At 47.1% G+C, this 19,810-nt stretch overlaps 1 protein-coding gene across 1 annotated transcript in view; it reads left to right on the top strand.

The window, feature by feature from the left end:
• The window catches only part of PCDH15 (protocadherin related 15), a 995,294-nt gene that overhangs the window by 405,019 nt on the left and 570,465 nt on the right, over nucleotides 1-19,810 (top strand). Inside the window, exon 4 of the mRNA XM_054174769.1 lies at nucleotides 254-301. The gene's annotated coding sequence lies outside the window, so the exon portion shown is untranslated. The remainder of the gene's footprint in view (nucleotides 1-253; nucleotides 302-19,810) is intronic.

The raw sequence follows: 19,810 nt of genomic DNA, 5'->3' as shown, positions 1-19,810 counted from the left end.
ACAGCCTTCATGGAAATATGTAAAGTACTTTAATGAAAACCTCAGGCATTGCTTTCTTGTTATTTTCTTATTGGAATCTGCCTTTGTCAGGAAGAAAATAGCAGGAATCCAAAGCTGTGTGTCCTGCTCTTCTCTGTTGGTTTGAAAGGCTAAAGCTGCTTTAGGGCAGGATAGATACGTGATGGTAGGTGCTCTTCTCTGTCTGTAATTAATATATGAGCAGTACAGCTGATCATCTGTTTTCTCTTTCCAGGTGATCAACATACAATCTCAACAGCTATGCCTGAGAAGTGCAGTTAAGGTACTGTGATTTCCCTTTTAACGTGGGCATGTTTGGGGAGAAAGGGATGTCTCGGTCCGGAGAGGGAAGGAGACTAGTTCTTTTGAATATTCCCGTGCTGTGAAATTAATCGGCACAAACGAGGCCAAAATATCAACAGCTAGACTATTTATTACATAAATAAAATGGAAATAAGAAGGGGAGAGGGAGAAGATAGAGAGGGAGAGAGAGAAGAGAGAGAGAGAAGAGGAAAGGAATCATATTACCACACCCCTCACCCACCCCAAGACAGTTTGAGTCTGTGGAGGCAAGGTGCTGCATGAGGTGCTGGGTTTGTGCTGAGGCTTTGGCTGGAGATGCGATGTGATCCCTCTGGGCAGCCTGGGTCTGTAGAGAAAAGGGTGCTGAGGCTTTGGCTGGAGAATAGATGAGGTCCCTCTGGGCAGCGTGGGTCAGCTCCATGAGTGGCAGCAAGCAGGACTTAGGACACACAGAGAGGGTTCAGTCTGTTTCCTTCCTCCTTCAGCGTTTTTCTCTCTGCGTTTTTCTTCCCTCCATTGCAGTTTTCTTCCCCTGCGGTTTTCTTCCTACTGAGCCAGTAGTGGTCAAGTCTTTTATACAGTTTTTAGTCCTTAGGTATGTGTCCAAGCATTGTCCCTCAGGAATTCAGGAGCCAGGAAATCATAAGTATCCAGATATCGTTCCCCAGGAAGTCTTTCTGTGTATTCATGTGAGTTTGGACAGTGGTCTGGATGGAGGGGGGGGGCCCTCCGCCTCCTTCCTCTCCATCTCCCTTCCTACCCACTTATCACACATCAGGAGACAGGTGGAGAGTCCATTGACTCATCACCTTCCCTTCCTGGGGGTATCTGATAGCTAGGAATGATCTTGTGATGGCTGGGTCCTTGGGTCATTGTTATAGGCCAGCTGCAGTCCAGTGTTATCACGATGCAATCGCAAGGGGATGTGCATCCAGGATTGGTACTGTCTGGGCAAGCAGCAAGTGATTTTATCTTTGTTGAGTCACACCAGGAGTAGACTCTTACAAGGGATTTCCCAAACACTCTCTCCAATAATCCACTTAATAACCTGCATTCCTCAAGGCTGAGTTCACCTCTTGGATGGGTTGGGATTTTCATTTACTGCTTTGCCCACTGCACATCCTGAAAACTACATCATTTTAAACTTACATCCTTCATTCTCTTACTTTTTGGATTTGAAATTTATCATAGAATCACAGAATCAACGAGGTTGGAAAAGACCTTCAAGATCATCCAGTCCAACCTATCACCCAACACCTCATGACTAACTAAACCATTGCTTCAAGTGCCACTTCCAATCCTTTTTTGAACACCTCCAGGGACAGAGCAGGGGTTTGGACCACCTTCCTGGGCAGCACATCCCAGTGGCAAATTACTCTTTCTGGGAAGAACTTTCTCCTCGCCTCGAGCCTAAACCTCCCCTGGCACAGCTTGAGACTGTGTCCTCTTGTTCTGGTGGTGGTTGCCTGGAAGAATAGACCAACTCCCACCTGGCTACAACCTCCTTTCAGGTAGTTGCAGAGAGCAATAAGGTCTCCCCTGATCCTCCTCTTCTTCAGGCAAACAGCTAAATCACAGAGATGGTGAAGACCAGGAGATGAATATAACCTTGCGGTATCTCACCTTGCATTTTTTCCATGGCCTGAAGGCCCACACATGGCTCTGGAATCAGTCCTGGTAGTGCTGGGACAAGAGGTGGGTCCAGCAGCATTTGACTTCCAGGGAATCTCACTCCTGCAAGCAGGCATGGGCACATCATGGACAGGTTTGGATTGGAAGGGACCTTTAAAGTCACATCTAGTCCAACTCCTCTGCAGTGAGCAGAGACATCTTCAACTAGATCAGGTTGCTCAGAGCTCTGTCCAATCTGACCTGAAATGGCTCAAGGATGGGGTATCCACCACGTCTCTGGGCAACCTGGGACAGTGTCTCAGCACACTCAACATTCCTTCTCTCCAGTCTGAATCTCCCTCTTTTAGTTCAAACTGTCACCCCTTGCCCTGTCCCAGCAGGCCCTGCTAGAAAGTCTGTCCCCAGCTTTCTTATCAACCCCTTTAAGTGCTGAAAGGCCACCAGAAGGTCTCTCTAGAGTCTTCAGGCTGAACAACCCCAACTATCTCAGCCTGTCCTTGTAGTTATCTTCAAAGATATATAGGCTTGTTGTGAATATGCCCTCAGAAATGAGCGGCAGATATATCAATGAAAATATATGTCAATTTTATTTTACATATATATATACAAACTCTGTAAGGGGGTATTTACAGTCACCCTTCACAGGTATCGGTATTCAGTCAGTGAAGCTATCTTTACAGAATGTTTGTGTATGGGCAATTGAATCAAACAATTCACAGAACTTAGAATCGAAACGAATTCAGAAAGCAGCGGGGGAGAGGTTGGTCGGTGACCGGCAACCCTCCACCCGGAGCAGTCTAAACGCTGTCCTAACTGAAAACTCTCTAAAGAAAGGCTTGGCTTACAAGCTGAGGACTTCGTGAGGTCTCCTCTTAGTAATATTTATAGTCCAGAAACGTGGCATGGATGTGCCGTAAGACGGAGACAGGAAGCGGCGCCGGCCGCGTGGCTGCACCGCGTGGCTGCTGCTCCTCCCAGGACACAATGGGCTCCCGCTCGAGGGGGGCTGTGGCAGGTCAGCAACGCTGGCTCACACGGGCTGCTGGCGCTCCTCCTGCAGCAAGGGATTGTGCCATGGTTGATCCCATGGGGTACTGTCCATGGCACCGCACGCAGCTGGGTGACGGTGGCAAAGGAGCGTGAGGTCCTCTTGGGGCACTGGCTTGAGTCCCGGGCAAGGTGGACCACGGCAGCACTGGCACGCACACACTCACAGGCTCCAACACGATGTGGGGGCTCATCAACCAAACGACCCCTATTGACCATTTGCCCCAGTGAATACTGGCCCAATGAGCAGTCTGTTGCTAACGCAAGGTTAACCAATGGACTAACACCTACCAAATACAGCGTAAGTATATGCTACACCCAGGGAAACAAAACATATAGCCTGGCCTTGCGTACCACAGGGGTGAGACCACGCCCAGGCAGGCTGTTACCTGGACTCAGTGGCGCCAGGATCCCCCCTGCTGCCCCCAGAAAGGAGGGGGAAACAAAGGAGGGTTAACACGCAGAGAAGTATGTTCCAGAAATGTTTGGGGCACAATCCTGACCATCAGCATCCTTCACTACATTTGTAGTATTCTTCAAAGATATATAGGCTTCTGTCCTGCAATAATGCTCACATGATATACTAGGAGCCCAAGGTCATACCTTTGAAACACAAACTCAGAAAATGTGGGGAGAAAATCTTTCTGTAGGAGGCTTCTGGAATGATGGCTGCTGCACACTTCATGCCACTATGAATTTAATTGTTGATTGGGATGTCAAGATTGAAAGGAGCTCAGCAGCTCTGCTGTGTCACAGGGAAGAGCTGATTGGTTTCACTGGAAATACACGTGCCATGACCAGAGTTCTCTCTCTTCAAGTTGTGTTTTCACCTGTGAATTTCTATCTGTGACTTCAAGCTATTGGTGGCAAGAGGAGGTGGAAATATGTCAGGTTCCTTTTCGTTGGTAAGGTGCACTGGATTCAGATGGCAACACAAACTTCAATGACAAAAATATTTCCTTTCCTATGAAAAATACAAATAAAGTATAAAGAAGGTAGCACATAAGTGCAATAGATTAAAAACTTGATGAACAACATTAGACAGTTGCTCTGGAATGACCTGGACCCATTCATTGCATCATAGAATGGTTTGAGTTGGAAGATCATCTAGTTCCAACTCCCTTTCATTAGCAGGGAGACCCTTCACCAGACCTGGTTGCTCAAGGCCCTGTCCAGCCTGGCCTTGAACACCTCCAAAGAGGAGAAAACCACAGCTTACCTGGGCAACCTGTTCCAGTGTCTCACCAGTTCTTGCCAAAGCAATTACCATGGCAGTACTTTTTCTTTCCACTTCTGTGTGCCCTACTATTGGTCTAATATTGCTTGAAGTAGTAAAGCTAGAAGATCATCCTGGAACACTGCAGGGCCAGACTCACTTCTGTTGAGAGCTTTCATTGCTGACTCTGTGATCTGAGCAGGAGTAAAGGAGAGGAAAGCTCTCAGGTTTGGTAGTTCCTCCTTTGTAGAAACTGAGTATGATACTTTCCTCACTGCATCTCTGGTCACCAGAAGTCTGCTAGGCAAAACTCTAAATGTTTATTTGAGTGTGGGGCTGAGACACTCTGACTGGTAACATAATCTGACAAAAAAAAAAGAGAGAGAAAGAGAGCAATCCTGAAAATCACATACAAATGGGGTTATTTCAGCACCTGCCATGTCCTAGGACAGGTTTTGAACAAAGAGTAATCACAGACATCATCCTAAGTGAAAAAGTGGGATAAAGTGCAGCATTCTGATCAGAAGGTGATCTTGTCAGACAAACTTAATGCTTCGTTTTGCTGAGGCAGTGAACATCTCCAGCTCCAGTAATGTGGTGGGCTTAAGCTATCTAGATTTATAGGAAGCATTCAGTCAGTACAGTTCCCAGAGGAAATTACTATTTAAAGTGGAGATGGTGCAGATTAATACAGGAATTATAAGAAGCTGGCTTTGGCAGATAAGGAGCTGAGAAAAGAGGAGGCTGTGACAGGGTGTGCTGAGAGGTGAGTTACCAGGTTGCAGGGGTGTTACCACAAGCATTCATAAGGGACAGGTCTTGTGACCAGTCCTTTGTGCTACTTCCTTTCATAACCTTGGCACAAGGTCTTTGACGCAGTTCTTTAAACTCCTGTAGTGCTGGGAGGGACAGAAGCATTATACAGAAGAATTGTGTTGACTTTGTGGATTAGTATAACAAAGACAGGGCCAAATTTAATAACAACAGGCATGCTGCCATTCTGTGAGGGACTGAGAACAGGGGGGCGGCTGTAAATAATACTGCATCATATGGTAGTTCAACTTCGGTTCTAGCACAGAGCTGGAGCTTTCATAAGCTACATAATATTTGTCAAGCCCTGCTTACCAAAAAGCTGGAATTTACTCACAGTAGTTCAGAGCCCAAGTATTCCACTTCTGTAATTTCTGGTCAAATAAAACCTTAGATTTTGACTATCGCATTCCAAACCCTATTCTATATAGTTTGAGGCAGCTCCAGGTGTGAAGCCTAACCTTGCTGTGGGGATAGGAATCACAGAATGGTAGGGGTTGGAAGGGACCTCTGGAGATTATTGAGTCCACCCTCCCTGCCAAGGCAGGTTCATCTGAAGAAGGTTACACAGGAACATGTCCAGGTGGGTTTTGAATGTCTCCAGAGGTGCAGACTTCACCACCTCTCTGGGCAGCTGGTTCCAGTCCTCCAGTCCTTCCTCACGTTTTGGTGGAACTTAGTATGTTCAAGTTTGTGCCTGTTACCCTTTGTCCTGTCATTGGGTACCACTGAAAAAAAGACTGGTCTCATCCTCCTGACACCCACCCTTGAGGTACTGATAAACTCTTATCTTCTTCCAGACTAACTCCCCCAATTCTTTCAGTCTTTCCTCCTAAGAGAGATGTTCTAGTTCCTTAGTCATCTTTGTAGCCCTTTCCTGTCTCTTCTTCAGATGTTCCTGTCCTCCTTGAAAGGAAGTTGTCAGACTCCCCAAAAGTAGGTTAGTGTAGCAGCTGAGGAACTGATCATCATATAACCAGCCCACCTGCCTCCTCCACTCCAGAAATCCCCAACAAACCCAAGAGCTGGAAATAAGCCAGTGCAGATCTCAGGCACTAAGTGAGCAGCCACGTTACTTTGAGGTACGAAACCTCAGCTGGGATGGCTGTAGCTGTGGCAGGAGCTCAGCCACAGATACAAAGGTGGAGGCAGGACAACAACCACAGCGAAGCAAGGGGAGGCTCAGGGGGTGGGTTAAAACCCAGGGAGTGGATAAAGCTGCACACTTTTGGCTGTGAGAGGGAGGAAGAGCAAAGCAAGATACTAACTGTGGGTGAGGCCACGCTGGTACAGAGGCACACTGATGCAAACAGTGCTCGTCCCACCTCACAGAAGAATTCCAGGCAGAGCCAGCACATGGTAGGGAACTCCAGCTTACTAAAACATGTCAAACTGTCATGAACATCTGCCTTGCATGGTGCTGGCAGGTGTGTGCTGATTAGGAGAGTTCTGTGTCCTGAGGGCCAGCTTTTCAGAGGGATTCAGGAAGATTGAAAGGTTCACTGACATGTTGCCTCAGAGTCTTCTTTCAACAATCCTTCTTCTAGTTGAGGAACCCTAGAAGTAGTGAGAAAGAGGAAAAGGAGGGGGCCTATAGAACAATCCCACCTCGGAGTAGAAACCTCGGAATCATACCAAAATGATGTCACGGTGATAAAAGGGAGCAGATCAGCCCCAAAATGGGCCCTCCCCAGTGAAATATGGCTGTTCCATGCTTTGTAGCTAAGCATTTGAGGATTAATGATGAAAGCCAAAAGGATGTACCCTTAGGAATCTGCACTTCCATCAGAGAAAAAGAATGCTCTACAGATAAGAAAAAATTGGTGTGAAGGTAGGAAACAGAAGGCAGCAGAAGGCAGGGCTGACTGATCAGTCTTCTGAGTGAGGGCATGACAGCAGCGGGGTCTCAACAGATTCCCTGCCTAAACCTGTGCTGCTCAACTGATAAATGAGCCGGAAAACATGACAGAGTTGCTGCTGATGCTTTTGTTCAGAGCACTGGAGCCGAGTGCTGACTGTGAGAAGCTGCAGAAGGATCGTGCACAACAGAGTGCCCAGGCGTGGCAGCATCAGGGGAAATTCACTGGAGGTGCTGCAAAGGGAAGAAGACCAAAATCCCACCTGTGAATGCTCAGCTGGCTGCTGCCACTCAAGCTTTAGTTTTGGTTTAGGAAAGGAGTGACCTGCCAGTCCTTGGGAGCCAGGTGGGAGTTTTGACCAGTTATCCCATGGGATGGATAGCTCTGCTATTCCTCAGGGGCTGCTGCTGTCAAGGAAGGACTGCTGGGCTTCATGGACCCTCCCAGGAAGGGCTGTTCATAGGTTGTTGAGGAGCTTAAAACCCAAGGAGCCATTGTTGAGGGTGGTGGAACACTGGAACAGGCTGCTCAGGGAGTTGGTGCAGGCTCCATCCCTGGAGACATTCTAGGTCAGGCTTGATGGGCCTCTGAGCAACCTGATCTGGTTGGGAATGTCCCTGCTTACTGCAGGGAGTTGGACTAGACCAGCACCAGAACAAGAGGACACAGTCTCAAGCTGTGCCAGGGAAGGTTTAGGCTGGATGTTAGGAAGAAATTCTTCACAGAAAGAGATATTGGCCATTGGAATGTGCTGCCCAGGGAGGTGGTGGAGTCACCATCACTGGAGGTGTTTAGGAAGAGACTGGATGGGGTGCTTGGTGCCATGGTTTAGTTGATTAGATGATGTTGGATGATAGGTTGGACTCAATCTCAAAGGTCTTTTACAAGCTGGTTAATTCTAGTCTTGTCTAGTCTAGAGATGACCTCTAGAGGTCCCTTCCAACCCAAACCATTCTGTGATTCTACTAAATAAAACCAAACTGCTGCAAGGGATTTTAGGCTGTGACTAGCAAGTAGAGGGTGGAAGAAAGTGTCTGCCCAGCTGTACAAGGCTCCTTTAAAGTACCTTGTGTGGTTTGGTTACTTGTCATCAGAAATTCTGTTGAACTTGGAGCGTTGTAGTGCAGGATGCCTATTTGTATGGTGTGTTCCAGGACTGGTTGGGATTCACTTTTGTAGCAAAATAAACAGGTGGTTACTTTTAAAAAGTGCTCTGGGGGTTCACATGTAAGAGAGGGGATAGAACATAATAACATGGGTAGAAAATCAAGAGACCTTAAGTATATCTTAAGTATGTTTAGACCAGGAATTATTTCTCTGTATTGGGTCACCTCAGGAGTCCAGCAGACTAATTTTACCGCAATGCTGACTTCATTCCTGTATGGCTTCCAAAACTCCAACTACCCAAAAGGAGGCTGGAGTGAGGTGGGGGTCAGTCTCTTCTCCCCAGTATTGGGTGATAGAATGAGAAAAATTGGCCTGAAATTTTGACAGGGTAGGTTTAGGTTGGAGATTAGTAAAAATTTCTTTCCTTCAGGAGTGTTCAGGGATTGGAACAGGCTAACCAGGGAGGTGGTAGAGATGCTGTCCCTAGAGGTGTTCAAGAAATGTGTGAGCATGGCACTTTGGGACATGGTTTAATGGCCATGGTGATTGTGGTCTTAGGGTGAAGGTTGGACATAATTATCTTGGAGGTCTTTCCAACCCAAGCAATTCTATCATTCTATGGCTCTTGGACTGGTCGTGTAGGGACTGAAAAACATTTTCATGTAACATACTGAACCACCTCAGAGGGCTACAACATTAGTTAACCTTCCCCTGACCTCCTTTGACCGCCTGTCCTATACTATCAGTTTTGAGACTTCCCAGCCCATCTCCTGAAGCTCAGAATTCGCTGAAGCTGTGTGTTTCAGGAGAACTTTACTTCATGGCATGCAGTAAATGGAGAGGACAGACTGCAACTTCCTGCAGAACCTTTTGTTCTCAACATTTATGACATGTTTGCTTGCAGTTAGTGGGGATGGCTGACCCAGGTGGTCTTTCCCAAGCCTGTGTTCTGGTGCACACACACTGACTCTCATTAGCTGGATTCAAAGCCTGTGCACTCAGCATTTATCTGCAAGTAGTCAAAGAGCTGTCTTCTCTCAGAGGATAAATCTCCTGCATCTGCACTTCCACTCCTGCCAACTCGGGAAGCTCTCAGCTGGCTTTATAGCGCACAGGCCCACGTGAGATGGCAGTGCTGAAGCTGAACTGTAGTGCCAGCAGTAAATCTGCCTTAACAAGGACAACAGAAGCTGTAATTCATGCAGTACTGGGTGTACTTCATCAGCTAGGTATAGACTACAGGAGCTTCAGGGCTACTGTTCCAGCACAGACATTCAAAATGCATGGAGGGGCATGCAAGCCTGGAACATACTAATACTTGCTGTCATCTCCTGTGGAAAGCCTTTACAGCAGTAAAGACAGAGCACACTAATAGTAGTGTTATAATAAACATGCAATATATGTTCATAGTTTAGTATAATAAAGATACTCAGCACTGAGCAGCAAATCTTCAGGCTTCTGCTTGTAGAAACCCATGCTGCCTTATTTTTATTGCTACGGTGAGCAGTGGAAGCCAGAGCTAAATTACTATTACTTAACTCCAGGCTGCTGCTCTGTGGAGATCCCTGGATGGGTGAACGCTGTCAGAAAGGTGGATCGTGGCACTTGGATGCAGCCAGCTGAATTTATGTTCTTGACACAATCATGTTAGATATGTTAGGGTTACAAATGCTTGTAGCAATACACGTTGTAGATGCCTGAAGATTCAAAGTACCTCCTGCCATCTGAATTATGTAAATAGTCTTGTGGAGATCCCTTCCTGTAGTCCTAGACAAGAAAGAGTGGAAAAGGAAGCCTGAAAGAAAGTTACTAATATGAAAACCTGAGATATATGAAGTAACACACACAAGCATTTCTGAGAAGGAAAGGCTGAGAGCTCTGGGGCTGTTTAGCCTGGAGGAGAGCAGCCTGAGGGGGCATCTGATCAATGCCCAGCCAAAGCTAAAGGGTGAGGGGCAAGAGAATGGGGCCAGATTCTTTTCAGTGGTGCTCAGTGACAGGACAAGTGGCAATGGGCACTAACTGGAACACAGGGGGTTCCATCTGAACATGAGAAGAAATGTCTTGTCTGTGAGGGTGCTGGAGCCCTGGAGCAGGCTGCCCAGAGAGGTTGTGGAGTCTCCTTTTCTGGGGAGATTCAAAATTCACCTGGACATTGTGGTCCTGGGCAAGCTGCTGTGGGTGATTCATCTTTCACAGTATCACAGTATCACAGTAACTAAGGTTGGAAGAGACCCCAAGGATCATCAAGTCCAACCTGTTCCAACAGAACTCACAACTAGACCATAGCACCAAGTGCCATGTCCAATCTCCCCTTGAACACCTCCAGGGACGGCGACTCCACCACCTCCCTGGGCAGCACATCCCAATGACGAACGACTCGCTCAGTGAAGAACTTTCTCCTCACCTTGAGTCTAAACCTCCCCTGGCACAGCTTGAGACTGTGTCCCCTTGTTCTGGTGCTGGTTGCCTGGGAGAAGAGACCAACCCCCTCCTGTCTACAACCACCTTTCAGGTAGTTGTAGAGGGCAATGAGGTCACCCCTGAGTCTCCTCTTCTCCAGGCTAAACAATCCCAGCTCCCTCAGCCTCTCCTCATAGGGCTTGTACTCAAGGCCTCTCCCCAGCCTTGTTGCCCTTCTCTGGACATGTTCAAGTGTCTCGATGTCCTTCCTAAACTGAGGGGCCCAGAACTGGACACAGTACTCAAGGTGTGGCCTAACCAATGCAGAGTCCAGGGGCACAATGACCTCCCTGCTCCTGCTGGCCACACTATTCCTAATACAGGCCAGGATGCCATTGGCCCTCTTGGCCACCTGGGCACACTGCTGCCTCATGTTTAGGCGGGTGTCAATCAGCACCCCCAGGTCCCTCTCTGTTTGGCAGCTCTCTTTATCAGGGGGTTTTGGACTAGATGATCTCTAGAAGTTCCTTCCAACCCCTACCATGCTGGGATTCTGGCATTTTCATAGGCTTGTTTTATATAATAGATGTAAGCAGTGGGAAATATTTCCCTATGCTGAAGTCTGTCAGTGACAAATACAGTGTTAACATTTTTGGCAGGGCTGAAAAAGCAATGAGGACTTAAAACTATTCCTTAGTTTGTTGGGTTTTGTTTTGTTTTGTTTTGTTTTTTGCAATGAAAGGAAGCTGTGATATTATGGGAGTTGATTCCAGGGAGTTTTAAAACCAAACAGAAAACTGGACACACAGAATCAAATGAGAAACTGTGCCACTGTTAGCTTACAGTTAATAGCCCCCTGAAGGGCAGATGTTCTGGGAGACCAGATACCCATTAGGACATGATTGAAGGGAGAGATTTGGAACTGTAGCCAGAACCTACAGATGGAAACTTTGACATAAATAAATATTAACTTTTAAGTAGCCAATATAAATGCTGCAGGGAATGCATCATCTGGCCTTGGTTGTTCAAACCAGCACACATGCTTCTGCTTCTGAGCCTTTTGCAGCTGGTGGAGCAGCTTTGTTTGGAGCTAGCTCGAAGGGAGCTGGAGCCAGGCAACCTCCTGGGTGTTTGAAAAAGTGGCATCAGGGCTCCTGAGGAGAGCAAAGATTGTTATTTGCAGGTTCTGAGGTTAGAATTGTGGTTTGTTGGGTTTTGTTTGGGATTTTTTGGTTTGTTTTTTTCTGTTACCATAACAAGAATTAATTTGGGGATGCTCTATCCTACAGGCACCCTTTAGCCTGCTTTGAAGATAAATTAAGGAGAAAGGGGATGGACGACATGTAGATGTTGCATGCCTGAGTGTATGAAGTGATAATAGATGAATAAAAAGAGTCATCCCAGAAAACCTCAGAATGCTGATGTGAAAGCAGCAGCTAATGCAGTTTTCCCTTAGAAAGAGTGCCCACACCAGCAACTGGAGGAGGTTTAATTTTGCTCATTGTGAGACAGAAAACTCTGAACTCCTAAGCAGAAGCTTCCTGTGTGGAAGTTGCTCTTCTGCTCTTCTGCTACATGGAGAGAAATGGTTTAGTATCGAAGACCAAGGACCTTGGGTGAGGACAGACAAAATTGTGCTCTTCCCAGCCAATGCAGCTACCCTTCCTTTGAGCATGCCTGCAAGTTCCCGGTCGCTGTGTACCGATTTCCCACCAAAAAAAGAGATTCTTTTCGTGGTGATATCAGAGAATGTTCCGGTGGCAGACAAATGGTGTCTCTCTCATCATGTTCCCTTCAGAGATGTCCATCTCTCATTTTTAGACCAGGGGTATGCCTGTTGCCACCATTAGCTGTAAATCTAGTCCTGTAACCCCTTCCACAGGAAATCCTCAAAGCAGTCTTCACTGGCAACACTTCAGCAGCAAAACCTGGCATCCCCAAACTCCATCAGCTTAACCTCTAACTCAGGAGCATTGTGGGTTCACTAACCAAACGTAATCTGCTTTGTTGTCCAGCTCTGAGGGCCCCAGCACAAGAAGGACATGGACCTGTGTGGTGGTTTGAAAGGAAAGGCTCTGCTTTCCCTCCCCCACTGAGAAAAAAACTACGGCTAAACCCAGTCGGAGAAATGAGATTATATTTTACAAGGAAACAGATTCTATGTAACACAACAAATACAGGTATTTTACAATATATACAGGAATATACAGCAAATGAACTCAACCAGAAACCAGACCCCCCACAAAGGGGGCTTCCCCCTGTGCCCCCTTCAACACCCTACCTCCCTTCTCCCCCAAAAGAGGTAGAAGAAGAGACGAGGATGGTTAACAGGGCAGGAAAGGAAGAAAGGCCTTGCACAGGAGTTAGTATCTTATCTTAGTTGGCCAGAATCCCAGAAGCAGATCCAACCGAGAGGGACAGCGAAGGAAGGAAGACTGAGAGAAAGTTCCCAGCTCCCCCGGGTCCAATCTGACCTCCCACAATCCTACCAATGAAATTAGTTTAGAATACCAAAATATTTTACAAACATTTAGCCAGTGTGCCCCTTCCTTAAAGGCACAGCGTCAAACGGCCACAACCTGCTGGAGTGGGTCCAGAGGAGAACCACCAAGATGGTCAGAGGGCTGGAGCATCTCTCCTTTGAGGGCAGGCTGAGAGAGTTGTGTTTTTTCTGCTTGGAGAAGAGAAGGCTCCAGGGACACCTCATAGCAGTATTTCAGTATCTGAAGAGGACATACAGGAAGGCTGGGGAGGGACTGTTTAGAAGTGTTTGTAGTGGCAGGATGAAGGGGGATGACTTTGAAGTAGAGCAGTTTAGAGTTAGATTGGATATAAGGAGGAACTTCTTTACAAGAGTGGTGAAATACAGGAAGAGGTTGCCCAGAGAGGTGGCTGAGCCCCCATCCCTGGAGACATTCAAGGTCAAACTTGATGGGAGCCTGATCAATCTGATCTAGCTGGAGATGTCCCTGCAGACTGCAGTGGGGTTGGACAAGATGACCTTTGAGGGACCCTTCCAACCTGATCCATTCTGTGATTCTGTGCTTATCTGGTGTGGGATGAATTCCTGAACCCTTCTTGTCTCTCAGCTGCAATGCCCTGAAGCCATAGCCCTCCAGGCAGGTAGGCTGCTTTCATAGGAGATACATTCACTGGTCATAATCTTTCCCTTTTTATAACCAGCACGTCCATAGGAAGGCAGAAGGGTCATTTGTGCACCAGCACCATGTACCATTTGCCATTCCCTTCATACCTTGCTTGCTTTTGTGGCATCACTGCCCTGTAGTTATATAGCTGGATAGGGAAATTAAGTGCACCCTCAGTAAGTCTACAAATGACACCAAACAAGGTGGTAGTGTTGATCTGCTTGAGGGTAGAGAGAGGCAGAGGGATCTGGCCAGGCTGGACTGAGGTCAGTTGTATGAGATTCAACAAGACCAAGTGCTGGGTTCTGCACTTGGGTCACAACAACCCTGTGAATGCTTCAGGCTTGGGGCACAGTGGCTAAAAGCTGCCTGGTGGAAAATCATCTGAGGGTGCTGGTTGACAGCCAGCTGAACATGAGCCATCAGTGTGGTCAGGTTGTCAAGAGGGCCACCAGCAACCTGGTTTAGATCAATTATAGTGTGGCCAGCAGGAGAAGGGAAGTGATTGTGCCCCTGTACTGGGCACTGGTGAGGCCACACCTCGACTACTGGGTTCAGTTTTAGGCCCTCACTCGAAGAAGGACATTGGGGTGCTGGAGCATGTCCAGAGCAGGGCAACAGAGCTAGAGATGAGGGTTATGAGGAGCAGCTGGGGGAATTGAGGTTGTTTAGTGTGGAGAAGAGGAAGTTGAAGGGGGACCTCATTGTCCTCTACAACTCTCTGAGGAGTGAGGCTGGGATTGGTCTCTTTTCCCTAGTAGCAGGGGATAGAATGAGAGAAAATGGCCTGCAGTTGTGCCAGGGGAGGTTTAGTTTGGATATTGGGAAAAATTCCTATCCTGTTAGGGTGGTCAAGCATTGGAACAGGCTGCTCAAGGGAAATGGTAGAGGAGAAAAACTCCCTAGAGTTGTTCAAGAAACATGTGGATATGACACTTTGGGACATGGTTTTAGTGGCCATGGTGGTGTTAGACTGATAGCTGGACTTGATAATCTTAGAGGTCTGTTCCAAGTGAAACAGTTCTGTGATTCTGTTTGTGCTGCCCACCTATTACATTAGTAGCCAGCCTGGAGATACTCAACGTAAGGGTCAACAGGGCCCTGGGCAACCTAATCTAGTTGAGGATGCCTTTGCTGATGTCCCTTCCAACTCAGACCATTCTATGATTCTGTGTTCAGGAAAGCTTAAGGGCAAGACTGTCCTTTGGTAGAACAATAATGGCTTTATTCTCCAGAACCTCACAATACTGTTATAAATTTTGCAGCAGCTGCTGCACTGCTACTGTCTCTGTGCTCAAAGGGCTGGTTGGTTCTTGCAGATGAAAAATGTTGTGCTGGTGCTGTACTGTCAGCTTACTGTAACTAACCACAGAGCTTGACTTCTCCAGCCACAAATTTACCTTGTTTTCACAACAATCTTCTGCATTCTCTGTACTAAAATAGTGCCATAAGGAACAGAACATTGGGTACATTGCTGATCAAAGAGCATCACAGTGAGAGCCAGCAGCACAAGCAGTACAGTTTATATTCCTGTACCTGATATTATGAGGTTGTTAATAGGCCACATGTCTTATTTCTGCATTACATCCTCACTGATAGACACCAGTAGTTATGCTACAAGTATGTAAGTAGGGTCTTTATTTGAGGCTTATCTACCATACAGCTCTTCTCAGCTACACAATGGCAGGTCTAACTGGAACAGTCAAATTGGAAGCCTCATGCTGTCATTAGCCTTCCTTGACTCACATTCTGGTCAGAATCTGAACTAGAATAGAATAGAATAGAATAGAATAGAATAGAATAGAATAGAATAGCATAGCATAGCATAGCATAGCATAGCATAGCATAGCATAGCATAGCATAGCATAGAATAGAATAGAATAGAATAGAATAAACCAGGTTGGGAGAGTCCTTCAAGATCATCGCATCCAGCCTATCATCCAACACCATCTAATCAACTAAACCATGGCACCAAGCACCCCATCAAGTCTCCTCCTAAGCACCTCCAATGGTGGTGACTCTACCACCTCCCAGGGCAGCCCATTCCAACGGGCAATCACTCTCTCTGTGAAGAATTTCTTCCTAACATCCAGTCTAAACCTCCCCTGGTGCAGCTTGAGACTGTGTCCTCTTGTTCTGGTGCTGTGTCAGGCTAGTAAGTAACTAGTATCAGGCTCCTCTGCTAACCTTGGTCTTTCCTCCTACATGTGCAATGTAGTTTTACTAACAGGTAGCCCCAGCCTCCATGCTATGCTTGCCTTTGCCATGGTGTCATTTAGTTATCAAACATAGGATCACAGAATTGTTTTGGTTGGAAAGGACCCCCAAGATCATCGAGTCCAACCATCAGCCTGACACCACTGTGGGCATTAAACTGTGTCCTGAAATGCCATGTCCACACATTTCTGGAACACCTCCAGGGATGGTGACTCCACCACCTCCCTAGGCAGCCTGTTCCAGTGCCTGATCACTCTTGCAGGAAAGAGTTTTTTCCTAATACCCAACCTAAACCTCCCGTGGTGGAACTCGAGGCTGTTTCCTCTTGTTCCATCACATCCCTTGAAGAAGTACTTATTGCAGTTTCCAAGAAGGGAAGTGAGACAGACAAATATGCTGCTGTCAGGCTGTGCTGCTATCCAACAAGAGCTGGACAGGCTGAGAGCTAGCTGCAGGCAAACCTCATGAAGTTCAATAAGGACAAGTGCAGGACCCTGCATCTAGTGGGGAATAACAGGAGGTACCAGGACAAATTAGGGGTTGCCGTGATAGAAAGCAGGTCCACAGAGAAGTCCTGGTGGGCAGTAAGTTCTGCATGGGTCAGCAATGTGCCCTGGTGGCCAGGAGAGCCAATGGGATCCTGGGACGCATCAAGAAAAGTATGGCCAACAGGCCTAGGGAGGATCTTCTCCCCCTCTACTCTTCCCTGCTGAGACTACAGCTGCAATCCTGTGTCTAGTTCTGGGCTCCCCAGTTCCAGAGAGACAGAGACCTGCTGGAGCAAGTCCAACAGAGAGCCACGAGGATGATTTGGGGACTTGAGCATCTCCCCTGTGGAGAGAGACTGAGAGCCTTGGGACTGTTTAGTCTGGAGAGGAGAAGGCTGAGAGGGTGTCTGATCAATGTCTATCAAGAGCTGAGGGGTGGGTGTCAAGGGGAAGGGGCCAAGCTCTTTTAGGTTGTGCACAGTAATAAGGAACAATGGATACAAACTGGAACATAGAAGGTTTCAGCTCAACATGAGGAGAAACTTCTCTACAGTGAGGGTGACAGAGCCCTGGAGCAGGCTGCCCAGAGAGCTTGTGGAGTCTCCTTCTCTGGAGGCTTTCAGAACCCAACTGGATGCATTCCTGTGTGGACTATCCTGGGTGCTCCTGCTTTGGCAGAGGGGTTGGACTGGATGCTCTCTGGAGGTCCCTTCCAACCTCTAATGTTCTGTGATTCTGAAATGTGAAGGGAAATGTGCTTTTAAGGGCATTTATAAAACTGGTGGAAAATAGATACCAGTGTGAGAAATTCCTGTGTGGAAATCAGAGTCACCTCAGTGGATTTAGCAGTTTTGGCTTCCCCAAGGAGATCTGGCAGGCAGATTCTGGGCTTGCTGCCTGGATAAATGGACACACTCCCCTTTTGATTACAATGCTATTGCATTACTGAGTTTCTTCTCTGTATACATTACTGTCTGCACTTCAGCAAAATTAATACTTTGGATTGCTTTAATTTGATCTGAGGCCTTGACTTTTCTTGGTTGAAATCTCCAATGATTATTTCCATGGATAGTGAGATGAGACATCCCAAACTTAAGAGTAATATTTCCATGGCAGGAATAAATCACACAGGCACTGGCTTTTCAGTCCCAAGGAGAGCGTCTGCTTAAGACCTTCACAGCTCCTTGCCTCGGTGCAGATTGACATTTGCAAGGTTGATAAGTTGGTTGTTTGGATGTAAATCAACATGGAAGGAAAACAAGTCTCAATAGTTATGATAGCAGAGTCTACTTTTTCTTCCATTTAATATAACATAATGGGTAATATATCACAGAAATTCACCATCAATGCATAATTTAAATGATGGCTGCTGTTATGTCTCAGTGTGGAGGGCTAGGAAGGGAAGGAGACCTAAAATATGGAAAAATCTCCTGCATTTAATAAAGAGGGGAAAAAAGTCTTGATTGGGGAGTTTGCCAACTATGCCTTGAAGCATCTTTGCAAACAGCTATCTCTGCTGATAGTATTTTAGGGATTAGAAGCTGGCCTTTGAATATGACTCATCATGAATTCTAATCAAGACGTGCTAGCATCTGATAGAGAAAAGTGAGGAAAAGGAAAGGTTTTCTTTCTTCCTGCCTTCCTCTCTGCCTTCCAGTCTTCCTGCCTTCCTGCCTGCCTGCCCCCCTGCTTTCCTTTCTTCCTGCCTGCCCTCCTGTCTTCCTGCATGCATGCATTCCTTCCTGTGTGCATTCCTTACTGCTTTCCTTCCTTCCTGCCTGCCCCCCTGCTTTCCTTTCTTCCTGCCTGCCCTCCTGTCTTCCTTCCTGCATGCATTCCTTCCTGTGTACATTCCTTCCTGCTTTCCTTCCTTCCTTCCTGTGTGCCTGCCTTCCTGCCTGCCTGTCTTCCTTCCTTCCTGCCTTCCTTCCTGTCTTCCTTCCTTCCTGCCTTCCTTTCTTCCTGTCTTCCTTTCTTCTTGTCTTCCTTCCTGCGTTCCTTCCTGCCTGCCTTCCTTCCTGCATTTTTTTAATATCACTGCCTTTTTCATCTACTTTTCTGAGAGGCAGAAAGGTCAGCAGTTTTCTCTGACCAACCATGACAACAAGCAGCTGCCTGCACTCCTTGGTCTTAGTTTAGCTGAAACTTCTTTCAAGTCTTCTGCAAGTCTTTCAAGTTTGTTCTTGGCATAACCAGGATCACTGGTGCAGACTCCTTATGGCTTCAGTTCAGGGGTGGTTCTAACCTAGCAGCAGGGTGGCAGAGGATCAAGAGCACTTGCACATGAACACAAGAGAAACCCTGGAGGAGAGTGCCTTTGTAAGATGTTGAGATAGGATGTTGAAATGAGGAGGGGAGCAGGAGTTCCCAGTCTTCTTGATGCTGCTGGTCCCCTGAAACTTGAGCAGATCCATCATTTCACACAGAATCACAGAATTAACCAGGTTGGAAAAGTCCTTCGAGATCATCAAGTCCAACCTATTACCCAGCACCATCTAATAACTAAACCATGGCACTAAGTGCCACATCCAGGCTTATTTAAAACACTTCCAGGGAGGGTGGCTCCACCACCCCCCTGGGCAGCCCATCCCAATGGCCAATCACTCTTTTTGTGAAGAATTTCTTCCTAACATCCAGCCCAAACCTCAGTTTGCCTTCACTGGTCAGTTCTACAAACATCCTTACATGGATAGGGCTCAGAAAACACATCCCTGGCCTTCTGTTGTTACAGGTTTCTAAGCACATAGACACCAGTCTGCACTGGAAGCTGTTGCAAATTAACTGTTTTTAATCAAGTCAACCATTAAGGTTGGATTTGATGACCTTAAAGGGTCTCTTCCAGCCAAAGCAATTCTATTGTGTGACTCTAAGCTGTAGCTGAAGTAGACCATACTGTTTCTTTTTGTCTCCCAGAAGACTTTGAAGTGCTATTTCTGGACTTGTACACATTGGAAGCTGGGAGTGCTAGCCTTTCATCTTTCTTGGCATTGCAGTGTTGCTTGAGCAGGGCAGCAGACCTGACACAATGATTGATAATCCGTGCCCCATGCTCTGCTCATGGGTTGTATGTTTGCGAACATTGCCCTTGGTAACTTTGCTGCCTCTCCATCTGCAGGAGTTAGCAGTAAAGGCCTCACCTGCAACACAAACTTTCCATGAATGAAGCCTTCAGACTCTATACTTTCTTGAAACTCACTTGGAGCATCATCTGGCATTGTTTCCATGTTATTTACTGCAGCACAACGATGTGCTTCTGCGGCACGATGGTGTGTAGCTGCAGCACGAAGGTGTGTAGCTGTGGCACAACTGTGTGTTGCTGTGGCACTGTGGTGTGTTAGTGCGGCATGACAGTGTGTATGTGTGGCATGACAGGGTATAGCTGCAGCACAATGGTGTGTAGCTGCGGCATGACGGTGTGTAGCTGTGGCAGGACGGTGTGTAGCTACGGCACGACGGTGTGTAGCTGTGGCAGGACGGTGTGTAGCTACGGCACGACGGTGTGTAGCTGCGGCATGACGGTGTGTAGCTGTGGCAGGACGGTGTGTAGCTACGGCACGACGGTGT

Source organism: Dryobates pubescens, chromosome 30, assembly GCF_014839835.1.
Source record: "Dryobates pubescens isolate bDryPub1 chromosome 30, bDryPub1.pri, whole genome shotgun sequence".
Taxonomy (NCBI): domain Eukaryota; kingdom Metazoa; phylum Chordata; class Aves; order Piciformes; family Picidae; genus Dryobates; species Dryobates pubescens.
The sequence above is the reverse complement of the archived record's forward strand: the minus strand, read 5'-3'. Positions and strand labels throughout refer to the sequence as shown.